This window comes from Gigantopelta aegis, chromosome 3 (genome assembly GCF_016097555.1).
Source record: "Gigantopelta aegis isolate Gae_Host chromosome 3, Gae_host_genome, whole genome shotgun sequence".
In the NCBI taxonomy this organism is placed as follows: domain Eukaryota; kingdom Metazoa; phylum Mollusca; class Gastropoda; order Neomphalida; family Peltospiridae; genus Gigantopelta; species Gigantopelta aegis.
Window position 1 is genome coordinate 75,793,666 of NC_054701.1, and position 13,536 is coordinate 75,807,201.

Genomic DNA, 13,536 nt, shown 5'->3' on the forward strand with positions numbered 1-13,536 from the left:
TTAATCTCTAGGTGTCTAGTTTACACAATATGCTAATCACTTCACCGTGACACAACACCCACACGTGTGATAATTGAGAAACGCTTCCAGGAGAACTTAATTAATAAAGGAATTACAACTCTATTCCTAACTGGTTAATTTTTAATTAACCCTTACTACTCATTCAGTAACCTTGTAACACAGAATTAATACTGGTACCTATCACAATAAAGACAATAACCTACAGTTTACCTAGATCCTCTAGGATGACTGGATAAGCTTTATATATATATATATATATCAGAACGGTGAGCCTACAGTATACTGCGTCAGATGACCGGCAGCACCGTCTAAATAATATTGGTATAATACAGTATTAAAATATTTAAAGTCACATCAATCACATCAAGGTTATACACAGAACAGAAATAAAATTATTTACCAGTCCGGACGGACAGCGATCCCTGGAAGCCTTCCTATGTTTCTCCCCGATATCTCTAAAATCTTAGCCTTTCCACCAAGTCTTACGAACTTGCCATCCTTAAAAGCTTTGTGTTGTTTAACGACACCATTACAGCACAATGGCTACTTAATCATCGGTGACAGGATGTTAAACATTTTGGTAATCTGACTGTGACGGTACATGTACTTAATTTCTTTTCGCCTGTGGCGATATTAATTGTTTTAGAAGGCCGTATGCAGTTCCAAATGCACTTAGCGCAGGTGGGCAACTTGATACCTTTGCGCGACGGTCGGCGAACTGTACTTCTAATACACACCCAGCCCAGGTGCGGAGCCATGTGGCCAGTAGTTACGTAATACCTCGGTTTTTACAACCGTGATTTGGCGACTTGGCGTCATTGAGTCTGGCGATCTAAGAGAAAGATATGCCGTCTTGGTCGCTGTGGAAATTCAGATGATACGTGAGGTACCGCCTTGTGCCCCCAGGCGATATTCGCTGTCTCTGAGATTTTTGAATAAATAGCTAGGCTTTCAGAGATATCGGGGAGAAACATAGGAAGGCTTCCAGGGATCGCTGTCCGTCCGGACTGGTAAATAATTTTATTTCTGCTCTGTGAATAACCTTGATGTGATTGATGTGACTTTAAATATTTTAATGCTGTATTATACCAATATTATTTAGACGGTGCTGCCGGTCATCTGACGCAGTAATCTGTAGGCTCACTGTCCTAAATAATTATAAAAAGCTTAACCAGTCATCCTAGAGGACCTAGGTAAACTGTAGGTTATTGTCTTTATTGTGATAGGTACCAGTATTAATTCTGTGTTACAAGGTTACTGAATGAGTAGTTAGGGTTAATTAAAAATTAACCAGTTAGGAATAGAGTTGTAATTCCTTTATTAATTAAGTTCCCCTGTTAGCGTTTCTCAATTATCACACGTGTGGGTGTTGTGTCACGGTGAAATGATTAGCATATTGTGTAAACTAGACACCTAGTGATTAACTAATTAAGTGTTTAGTTCTGGGTTGTTATATTTGTTGTTGTTAATTAACTACTGCGGCAGTACATTTGTCAGCGTAGGTTAATACAGATTACTAGTGAACAACATTTATTCATATTAGCATTACAACCAAACATCTACACAGCACTGCAAGCGAATCACAATGCATTTTGATATGGATTACAACTAATTTTGAGGGTAGAATGATGAAAATACATGGTAAAAAGGTTTCAGGTTAGCACATTTTGACTGAAAATCTGTATCATATTTTCCCGAATTGGTTGTTTTGCTTCCCTACCGCCGTCTTGTACGCTTATGCCTGTCATGGTGCACTGATTGGGAAGGTACCCCCACCCCCCCCCCCGCAAAAAAACAACAAAATGAAGACAATGTGTCCACTGCAATGATTCGATCCTATGACGCTAGCACCTCAGGCGAGGGCTATACCGACTGAGCTAGAACAACGTCTCTTCCACCTAATTAATGCAAATAAAATGTTACGATTAATTACAGCTTGTTCTGGCGTGACACCCCACACACCTACAGCCTCTCCACATTCTGCCGGCACCATGATCTTAACATTGCGTTATTACGTGAGGAGATATTAGTATCTTCACTTAAAGCCACCGCCATCACAGGGGTAATAAAAATGGCGGATCCCCGCGTTCTGACCTGCACGCGAAATGATGTGCACGTGCCAATCAAAATAATCCGCCGGCTTTACCGTTATGGATGGGTGTCATGTAGTCTGGAGTTCTCCGCGTAGACACTTATTAATAGCGAAGTCACCCGGGACGTAGTTGTTCCCAGCGTATGAACTGTAGGGCGTAGGATCGACCCTACTATGTGGAACGTTTTGTTATTCCCCATTCCAATCAAGGATCCGTGTTTTTGTTTGTTTTGCGTTTTGTTAGTTTATTTATTTTTTGTCAAAGGCCGTGGTGTGCACTATTCTGTTTATGAGAGGGTGTATATAGTTGTGTATTTGTCACCGCACCTCAGTACATTTTAAACTATAACTGTTTGGTCACTTGTTGTCTAGCATATTATGGTTATTTGGAAACTTTGTCGAGAGAAAAAGAAAGGAAACCCGGTATGACCACCTAGTTTATTCGTACTAAAAAGGAATCTGTAATAATTATTACACACTTTTCCATAGGATAGCACATACCTTTGCTCATGGTTTGTGCTATCCTGCCTGTGGGAAGCGCTGCTTGTCGTAAAAGAGTAGCCTATGTGGCGACAGCGGTTTCCTCTAAAAAACAGTGTCAGAATTACCATATGTTTGACGTCCAATAGCCGATGATAAGATAAAAAATGAATGTGCTCTAGTGGCGTCGTTAAATAAAACAAACTTTAACTTTGCCTTTGATCTACCCGTCTTGGTGTACTCTTTAGATGGGGAAAAACTCTAAATCTACCAAGGACAATTGATCCTGAAACATATATCAATCCAGGCAAGCGCTCTACCATTGAGCTACAACACGTTACAAGTGCACATAGGGGATCCATAGTTTCTAACCTTTATAAAAATACCATGACTTAGTAGTTCAAAGCATGGTTAAGCTAATATTGGGCAAACATAAGAGTTTTCTTTTTGAGGTAATTTTGTATAAATACAAGCCAGGCAGAGCGAAAAAATAAACATCCGCTAGCATGGTCCATTGCTTTGTGTAAACCGAATAATTACATCTGGTACCAATCAAATAGTTTACGAGCGATAACGTCACCCGATGTCTATACTGATTTAAAGGGATTCTCCTATGTTTGCTGCATTGTAGGGTTATATTACCAAATCAAGTCCCATAGACGACAATAGTAACATATGTGGCTAAAACTCCTACCTGCAGCGTATCAATCGACACAAACAACCCTCACCCTTAAAGTGGATCAGAAAAAATTGGGGGACACGATGCTCATTTTAGAGATAAAGGGTAGCGTATATGACTACCCTAGTTCCGCACAAAATTTAAGTACTTTTTTACAGTTACTCCATACATGTTTCAAGTACAAAGGTATTTGGCACAGTGGTACTAGATGAAATAAAATTGCATAATTTGTTTTTGCCTAGAAACTAATTTTTTTGTGACAACCAGCACACTCACATTTATCACCAATCACAGGACTTGTGGTGTTAACTTCTGTATTAAAAGTTGGGTGCACCTCGAACTTTGACCCAGCCGGAAGATATTTGGTTTAGTACTAACTGTAAGATTTTTTCTACTAATAAAACTTTGCAACGAATAGTATTACATATTAAATATTTTTTTCTTATTTGGAATGTCAGTGTGTAGTATTGAATGTATTTGTGATCGTCCTAATATTTGTAAGTAGCCCGAACTGTATTTGGCATTCCAATAATTTCGTACGTACGAAGAAATATATATTATAAAATACAATGAAGTTTGATCTAGTGGAAACACAAGGAAGACAAGAAACTCGTTTAATATACATGTACAACCACTAAAATTTTATTTACAAAAATATAGTTAAAGGAACATTCCCGAGTTTGCTGCATTGTAAGATGTTTCCGACTAATAAAATATTTCTACGATTAAACTTACATATTAAATATATTTTTTTTGTTTAGAATATCAGTGTCTGTATATTCAATATGTTTCCGGTCGTCTTAATATTTGAAACAAGCCCAAACTAGATTTTGTCTTGAAATAATTTCGTACGTACGAAAAAAGAGAGATATTTTAGGAAATAAAATGAAATTTAACCTAGTACAAATATTAGAACGATCAGAAACACGTTTTATATACAGCCACTAATATTTTATGCAGAAAAATATATTTGATATGTAATTACAGTCGTCAAAAAGTCTCTGTTAGTCGATAAGATCTTAAAAATTGCAGCAAACTCAGGAATGTCCCTTTAATATGTAATTACAGTCATTAAACTCAGGAATGTCCCTTTAATATGTAATTACAGTCATTAAAAACACACAAAAAGTCTCTTTTGGTCGAGATCATCTTACCAATCGTCGAAAACTCAAGACAGTCCCTTTAATATCTCATTTTGAACATTTCTTTTGTTCATTGGTAAGGCTATCTAATGATGTAGCGACTGGCCCCATATGCTTGACACCAAATAAACGAAGTACTTGATGCCTCTAACAAGACACAGTTGCACTTGTATTTTTTTCACTCTAGTCACCGATTAGGCAAGCTGTCTGTGCAGCTGAAATCAGTGTCAAGGACAACGTGTTTGACCTTGAATGAATGTCAGTACGAACATAAAATGCACCATGATATCAATATTCACAACGCCATATTCCTACAAATATTACTTGCGATGGTTTGGTGATGACATAATTCATTTATTGCGATAATAGAAGAAATGCTGAATAAATCTCAAGAATATTATTTTGGGCTGTTATTTGACGTCTGACGTGGAGTAGGTACAGCCGGCTGTTTGTCGCTCACCCTTGCTAGACTGACTTTTACGCTGCACAATAAACGAAATGACCACTTCGTGAACCAAATGAATGAATAAATGAATGAATGTTTAACGAGACTCCAGCACGAAAAATACATCGGCTATTGGGTGTCAAATTATGGAAAATGCAAAATATTCTTCGGGAGCCAGTCGCAATAGTTAGAAACGTCTGGCGAAAAAGAGCGAGAAAGAGAAAAAACCCGCTGCATCCACCTAGGTTATCCATACCAGGGCTAAGGTCAGCATGGAGAAAACCCCCAGGAAAAACACTTCGCTATATTGGGTTTTGCACTTCACGTTAAACCTAATAACCATATTAGATAGTACTAAACCAAATAACTTCCGGCTGGGTAAAAGTTCGAGTTGCACAGAACGTTTGATAAAGAAGTGAACACCATAAGTCCTGTGATTGGTGATAAATGGCAAAAATAGTTTCATCTGGGAAAAAATGTTTGCAATTTTATTTCATCTAGTACCACTGTGTCAAGTAGCCTTTTGCTTGAAACATGTATGGGGTACCTGAAAAAAAGTACTCGAATTTTATGCAGAACTAGAATAGTCATAGACGCTACCCCTTATCTCAAAAATGAGCATCTTGACCCCCAATTGTTTCTGATTCACTTTAAGGGTGAGGGGTGGTAGTATTTATATCCTTGGCGTTTATGTCGATTGATACGATGCAGGTAGGAATTTTAGCCACATATATTACTATTGTCGTGTATGGGATTTGATTTGGTAATACACACCCCATTAAGAACAAACCGAATAGGTCGGGACTGTCTGCGTTACTCGCTGTCACTGGGCACAGCCTACCCTAAATGCAAAACGGTTCGTATCCGACATATAACATGGAATGGAAAGTCCCCTGGTTTCGACGGTATCCCAGTCGAGGCACTCTGGGATCATAATTCAGTGTACTTCCTTCATAAACTTTTTAATTTGTGTTTTGATAAAGGTGTTTCCCCCACTGCGTGGGGAAAAGGAATCATCAACCCCATCCCCAAATCTACTGTTAATGATCAAAGAGACCCCATGTCTTATAGAGGTATTACACTAGCCAGTGCTACCAGTAAATTATACTGTTTTGAACTCCAGGCTTATGAAATATACCGAAGACAATCCAATTATTAGTGATTGTCAAAATGGATTTAGAAGGGGAAGATCCACAACAGAACACGTCTCAAGTGTAACATCTATAACAGAAACCAGAAAAAGTATGAAGAAATCTACATTATTATGTGGCGTTTATCGACTTTAAAAAAGTGTATGACTGTATAGATAGAAATATTCTTTGGACGAAGTTACTCGAGTCTAACATCAAGGGTCGAATGTTTAATGCTATTGTCTCACTATATAAAAATGTAAAACGTTGCGTACGCTTAAATCGATGCTGTACATCCTGGTTCGATGTTAGTTGTGACCTTAAACAAGGATGTTTGCTGTCTCCCTTATTGTTTAACCTTTTCGTTAATGACCTGATTGTTGCAATAACTGAGCTCGAAGTAGGAATAATGATTGATGATTCTACTGTTGGTATATTGGCTTACGCTGACGACATTATTCTTTTAGCAGAATCAGAGGATGACCTCAATATCATGCTTGACTGTTTGAATACCTGGTGTCGTACAAATAAGATGACCATCAACGTTGAAAAGTCTAAAGTGATACACTTCCGAAATCCATCAGTTGTAAAGACAAACTGTAACTTTATATGTGGTGATCATGTATTGGAGATTGTTGAATGCTATAATTATTTGGGACTTATCTTAACTGAGCATTTAAACTACGGCCGCATGGCCAAATCCGTAGCCTGTTCCGCCAGTAGGGCACTCGATGGAATGCAATATCGTACATACACCAAGCTCTACGATACTATGGTATGGTCCATTATTGACTATGGAGCAGCTATTTGGGGAACCTCACAATTTTCTTGTATTGATGCTATACATAACAGAACCATACGTTTCTTTCTCGGATTACGAAAATACGCCCCAAATAACGCTGCAGGCGGGGGCATGGGCTGGATTCCTCCAATAGTTCGGCAGTGGGGGACTGTATCAAGGCATTATATTAGACTGAGAAATTTGAATCAACACCGAATCACGTCTCGCATCTGGTTGTGGTCTCACCGGTGGTCAACACGCAGGAAAAATAACTGGTCCTTTAAATTCAACGTTAAATTCATTAAACTTGGGCTAAATCACTTCCTTAACTTACAATGCAAATATGGTAAAAAGTATGTAGTCAACAAGGTGAAGGACAGAGTCAACGAAGAAGTCTTAAGAGAATGGAAACGGGCGTTAATACAGCCACACGGCAGAACAGCTGTCGGGGGCAATAAATTAAGAATTTATTCTTGTTTTAAAGATATTTTTAAAGTAGAGCCCTATGTAACCAGTTACTTGCCTCGATACCACAGAAGTGCTCTCGTTAAGTTTAGATGTGGAGTTGTCCCCCCCCCCCCCCCCCCCCCCTGAAAGTTGAAACCGGTCGATACAATAATACACCACTGGAAGAAAGAACGTGTTTTAATTGTCCCAACCACATTGAAGACGAGTGCCACGTTTTACTTGAATGTCCGTTATATGTAAATATTAGATTAGAAGTACTCGCTTACTGTAGGAAATTACTTTTAAATTTTGATCACTGCACCGACATCCAAAGTGTGTTTTATCTTGTCCTGTCCCGATATATGTATTTTATCTGCCAAAACCCGATATATGTATTTTATCTGCCAAAACCTGCTATTTTATTCTTAAACATAGAAAATCCCTTTTATACACTATGAAATGATTCGTGTATATATCTTATTGTTTTATCTGTGCTGCAATTGTTTTAGCTGTATATTTGTTTCTTTTTTTTGTCTTCTTTAGATGTTTTTATTCAATAGTCTCTCGTAACTCAGTATAGAGTGGCTCATTACAATTTTATTACTTTTATTGATTGTATGTATATGTTGTATTTTTATTTGTTGTAATGAGGTGAGACTTTAATAAACTATCTGTCTGCCTGTCTGTCTGTCTATAACATTTATCTTATAACTCGTTACACCTCGTAAGATAAATGGTATCCAACGGCCACTCATATAGTATTCTATACCCCTGTACCATACTAGTTTCGAATACACCGAACCACAGGCGAGTGTACAGGCAATTTAGAAGGGGTGTTTGTTTAGACAGTAGTGAACGAAGTTTATACGGGGGTCCAATCAGGCTCCCCTGAAAAAATTATAAAAACAAATTTGCTTGAACAGGGTGGAGTTTCTGTCTCCAAGACCCTCCCCCTGCATACGCGCCTGCACGAAGACGATTACAAAAATATAGTTTTCAAGTCAACTCGTACATCAAACTGTTCGGAAAACGCAAATTTCCGTTTCAAGCCAGCTCAAAGAGTTTAAAAGAGAATTTAATCACTAAATATAGAGCGTCCCTAATTGATGTTTTCTTGGAGAAAAGTAATGTTTCTTTTTATTACAACCTGCAGTAGCATTAACGCATGATATTTACTCGGTGGATCCTTCCACCTTTTTTTATGTGTGTACATCAGTTGCATGCTACTCATCAAATAGGTTTCGTGGCAATACCAGCACAAATTGGATTCCTGTCTGGGTAAAATAATTGCTACCCCGATTATACGGAAATAACACCGGCTATAGCTTCTTATTAGTGTAGATATTGGTTTTTAATGTGTTTTTCTTAATAAAGTTTAAGCTATATTTGGTTCTTGTGAAGCACCATTCTGTAGACCATTAATGAGTTATTCGATTTTTAATGTAATTTGTTTCGTCCTCTTTACAACGAATTATAATGAGAAATGGCGCTCTTATCTGCGGGTGTATGCCAACGTTGGAGATTACTTCTTAAAGCTTCACAAGCTATGATGACGCAGCTAAGCAGTAAACAAGTCTATTATGATAAGAAAAAAACAAAACAAACAATGGATATGAAAACAACCTTGAAATATATTCTTTTATTATCCGCATAGTTCAAGATATTCAGGGAAATATAACCAGTATGACACACGTGTGTCATAATGATTTCACGTGCATAACGAATGACGTAATTGTGTGAAGAGAATTGAATTGAACGTCTCTTTTCAGTTACGTTCGAAACATTTTTACATGGTCCTAGCTTGTTATTCATGAAAATAATAGTTTGGATAATGTGGATAATAAAGAAATTATTACACTCGCATGTAAATCGTACTGATTTTACGAAACTTGTGTCTATCTATTATGTATCTAACTATCGGTCCGTCCGTCCGTCTGTCCATCTATCTGTATCTATCTGTCTGCCTGTCTATTTACAGTGCTTATTGTTTGAAAATCCACGGTGAGCAAGATACTACTCTTCTAAAATTATGTAGGAGAGCAATTGTTCTCAGGGTACAAATTTACAATTTCGGCGTGTGGGTAGCCGAGCAACTTTTCTCCCACGCAGAAATAGTTTGGCACGAGTTCATGCAAGCGGGAGCAATTAGTCGCGTCATATGATTGATGTTAACGTTGCTGTGGTAGAATACGTGCTTCATATTTCACCGAAAACTAAATATCCAGATTCTTTTTCTGAATCTGCAACATGCACCAAAAGCCGCCTGATAATACCACTGTGCTCAAGACGATTCATTAGATCAGTGATTCTAGAGAAATTGTATACTAATAAAAGATTATACAACATAAAACGTTTATTCTTTAACATTACCGGTACAACAAAAACCTACAGAGTTTACGAATACTGGCAGCTTTCGGTGTGAAAAATAATGCGTAGAATAAAATAAACTATACATACTTAAATCAGAACAAGACATTTATCACATTCAGAAACGTCGTCCACGGATCTTATGAATATGGGCAGTTTTATGTATGTATATAATAATGCTTGGAATAACATAATTTATAAATATTTAAACCAGAACATCAAAAAACAGTTATTGCATTCAGAAGCTTATCTCTGCATACAAGAGACGTTTTGGCAAAGTCGAGACTGCTCCCAATAATCATATCTTGTGATAAACTACAAATAAAACATAAATTATATTGAAGTATGTTTCGGAGATGTGTCTTGTGCTGCAACAGTGGAATGGTCTATAGAATGGAGTGCTACAGAATATGATTATTATACGAGTCGAGGATGTCTTCAGTAAAACTATCAAAATAATTGTGCATATCAAGTCAAATGTGCATTTGCTACTGTCTTTTACATTGGGGCTAATGTTTTTCTCTTTTCTTTTTTTTGTCATTTTGATTCTAACATTTCTATGGACCATCAGCCACAAACGTGTTACAATACTAAAAGCGATTATTCCTTTTTGATTTAAATTGTAAGAACTCTTCGGACCGTCAACTACAAGAGCTATTGCGATAGTAAGAATGGTAATTCTTTTCTCCTTCTTCATTCTCAGAATTCTACGGAACATCAACTACAGACCTATTACGTTAGCCATATTTTAGCACACATCGTTTTAACGTGGCGTCACAACAAAATAATTGGGAGATTTCTGAACATAAAAATGTTCTTGTTCAATAAGCCAGTCAATTAGTAGAAATTAATGACGTATTGGAAAGAACAGAATTAGGAAGGAAGTAGACCATTAGCTTTCTTTGGGCGAACCGCGGTCTGATGTAAAATTGATACCACGTGACGGATGTCTTTGAAGCTGATCGACGGATCCGATTATTAAAAAGTCTCAAAATGTCTTACTCTCACCCTGCTCCTCATCCTTCCTTCCAATTATGTCATTGAAATTGATCAAAGGACAGGTAGCGGCGATTATATTCCTAGCCTATGTCAGTTAAGTGTCATTTACTTGTGCCTGCATTGGACTTAATCAAACTTACTTCCGTATGTCATCATGCTGCTTATTGGGAAAGATCATAGACGTTGAGTTAATTCAACATGGCGTCAATTTTTTTTAATGCAGGTAGCGGCTTTTTTTATTGCAGGTGGCGACATTTCATATTACTATTCAAGGGCAGTGGGGTATTTCCCCACAGTCCCCGGTTTCAGAGGGAGGAGTGGCCAATTAACAATAAGTTGACTTGTTCAATCAGCGCCTTTCTTTCAGACTCAGAAACTATATTTATTACGTCTGAGAATGCACGTAAGAACATGCATGACAGCGAACTCCTTGTCCTCTATTGGTGGACATTTTCATGATGCTCCATAATACCGATAGCTGCATACCAATAATTTCTTTTTCTACATATAACAAAGTACATTAGAACAACTAGCGTATGCTTTGTTCGTTAACTGTTGTACTGTAAGTAATTCACTGCCTTCTGTTTTCATCACTAAATAATATATGTATTTATATTTATATCTTCCCTGTCCAAAATGATCTCAAACCATCTCTCAAACAGGCCTATATAGAATAAACAAAAACTAAATAGTGTATTTTTTAAATATATAGACCACAGTTTAAGCAACTGGTATAATTATTTGGCATTAATTGTACTTAGCTTGGTGAGATCACTATACAGACATTGTATACACTGTAATGAGTACTTCAAAGCTTTCGTCATTGGGTGTACCTTAGATATATACTCTTCAAAAAAAGAAACGCAAAAGGGTACAAATGGGTTATAACTCCGATTTTATGTTTCCTACCGGTTCATGCTTTGTGAATATAAGGTCATTGCATGTCCCAAACACATTCCCACGGTTACATTCGATAAAACGCAGCTACTGTACAATAAAGTTCCAAAATGTGAATATTCGCAAAAACGCAGCCACGTGCAAACCATGTCACCACTGCACGTGCGTTGTCTGCACGTGCAACATGAACACCGACAGTATAAAAGTGCAGGGTGTTCGCTTACCTGGCCTCTGTATCTGGCCGACAGTTGACAATCCAGGACATGCCACGTCTCAGTGAACCGCAGAGAAACAATGCCATCGGCCGACTAGACGCAGGCGAATCCAGAACGGCCGTTGCCAGGGCATTCCATGTGTCCCCAAGCACCATCTCCAGACTGTGGGACCGTTACCAGCAACATGGATCAACACGTGACCTCCCTAGATCCGGTTGACCACGGGTCACTACCCCCGGGCAGGACCGCTACCTCCGGGTACGCCACCTTCGGGAACGATTGACTACTGCCACCTCCACAGCCGCAGCAATACCAGGTTTGCGCAGGATATCCGACCAGACCGTACGGAACCGCCTACGTGAGGTAGGAATTCGTGCCAGACGTCCAGTTCGAGGTGTCATCTTAACACCACAACACCGTCGACTCCGACTGCAGTGGTGCCAGATTCATCGACAATGGCCTCAACTGCGATGGAGACAGGTGTGGTTCAGTGACGAGTCCCGATTTCTGCTCCGACGTCATGATGGAAGATGTCGCGTGTATAGGCGTCGTGGTGAACGTTATGCGGCAAACTGTGTTCAGGAAGTGGACAGATTCGGCGGGGGTAGTGTCATGGTGTGGGCAGCCATCTCACACACTGGCAGAACTGACCTGGTCCACGTGCAGGGCAACCTGAATGCACAGGGCTACATTGACCAGATCCTCCGGCCACACATCGTTCCAGTTATGGCCAACGCCAACGCAGTGTTCCAACATGACAACGCCAGGCCTCACACAGCACGTCTCACAACGGCTTTCCTACAGAACAACAACATTAATGTCCTTCCTTGGCCATCGATATCACCGGATTTGAACCCAATTGAGAATGTATGGGACGAGTTGGACCGATGCCTCCGACAGCGACAACCACAGCCCCAGACCCTGCCCGAGCTGGCAGCAGCCTTGCAGGCCGAGTGGGCCACCATCCCCTGGGACGTCATCCGTACTCTGGTTGCTTCAATGGGCAGGCGGTGCCAGGCAGTTGTCAACACACGCGGAGGCCACACCCGGTATTGACTCCAGATGACCTTGACCTTGGTGGTGTGTCCTATCACTTACTCACAATGGACTAGAGTGAATTGTGAACAATCCTGCAACATTTGGTAATTATCGGACTCACCATTCAATAATTAAATCAATTCTCCAAATGTTACGACCATGTGGTTTTGCGTTTCTTCTTTTGAAGAGTATATCTTTAACTGAGCCCAGTCATCAAAATAGTTTTTCAAAGGACAGCATTTAAAAGTTTCTTCTTTTTTCTTTCAATCTCACACGCTCTGCCTATGTATATATTTCCGTGATGAAGCTTTCTTGCTACAAATGTCACAACTACCGTTGAACAAGCTTGGTGTCGCACTGTGTTTTTTCTTCGCTATTAAATTCCAATAATTAACTCTGAGAGGTAGACGGAAATTATAGCCAAGACCTAACGGAAATTCTAGAATGGGGTATTTGTGACTTGAATTTCTAACCGACGCAAAATTTGTCATTCTAAAATGGGACTAGAAACGGCGTCTGGACAAGGAAAGCGCCGCGCTAATCACCTTGTAATATATTTATGACAAACAAAATGTGTTCCGTTTACGACATGTAGAATGTTAGACTAGATGTTTTCCCTTCTACTTTCTCTTTTCTCTTCTGGGACCTTCGTGCACCCTGATTGTTTATTTTATTGATTTAGTCATTATACGTTTGTTTTGTATAACGAAAGAGTTCTTTGTAGTATAATTTTGGTTAATTGTTTTATACTGAGGTCTAATAATGAAACGTTTTGACCAGTGAAATTGGGTCAAGCTGAATTA

At 38.9% G+C, this 13,536-nt stretch overlaps 1 protein-coding gene across 2 annotated transcripts in view; it reads left to right on the plus strand.

Annotated features, from left to right (window-relative positions):
• The window catches only part of LOC121369091 (metabotropic glutamate receptor 3-like), a 184,463-nt gene that overhangs the window by 45,939 nt on the left and 124,988 nt on the right, over window positions 1-13,536 (plus strand). The window lies entirely within an intron of this gene.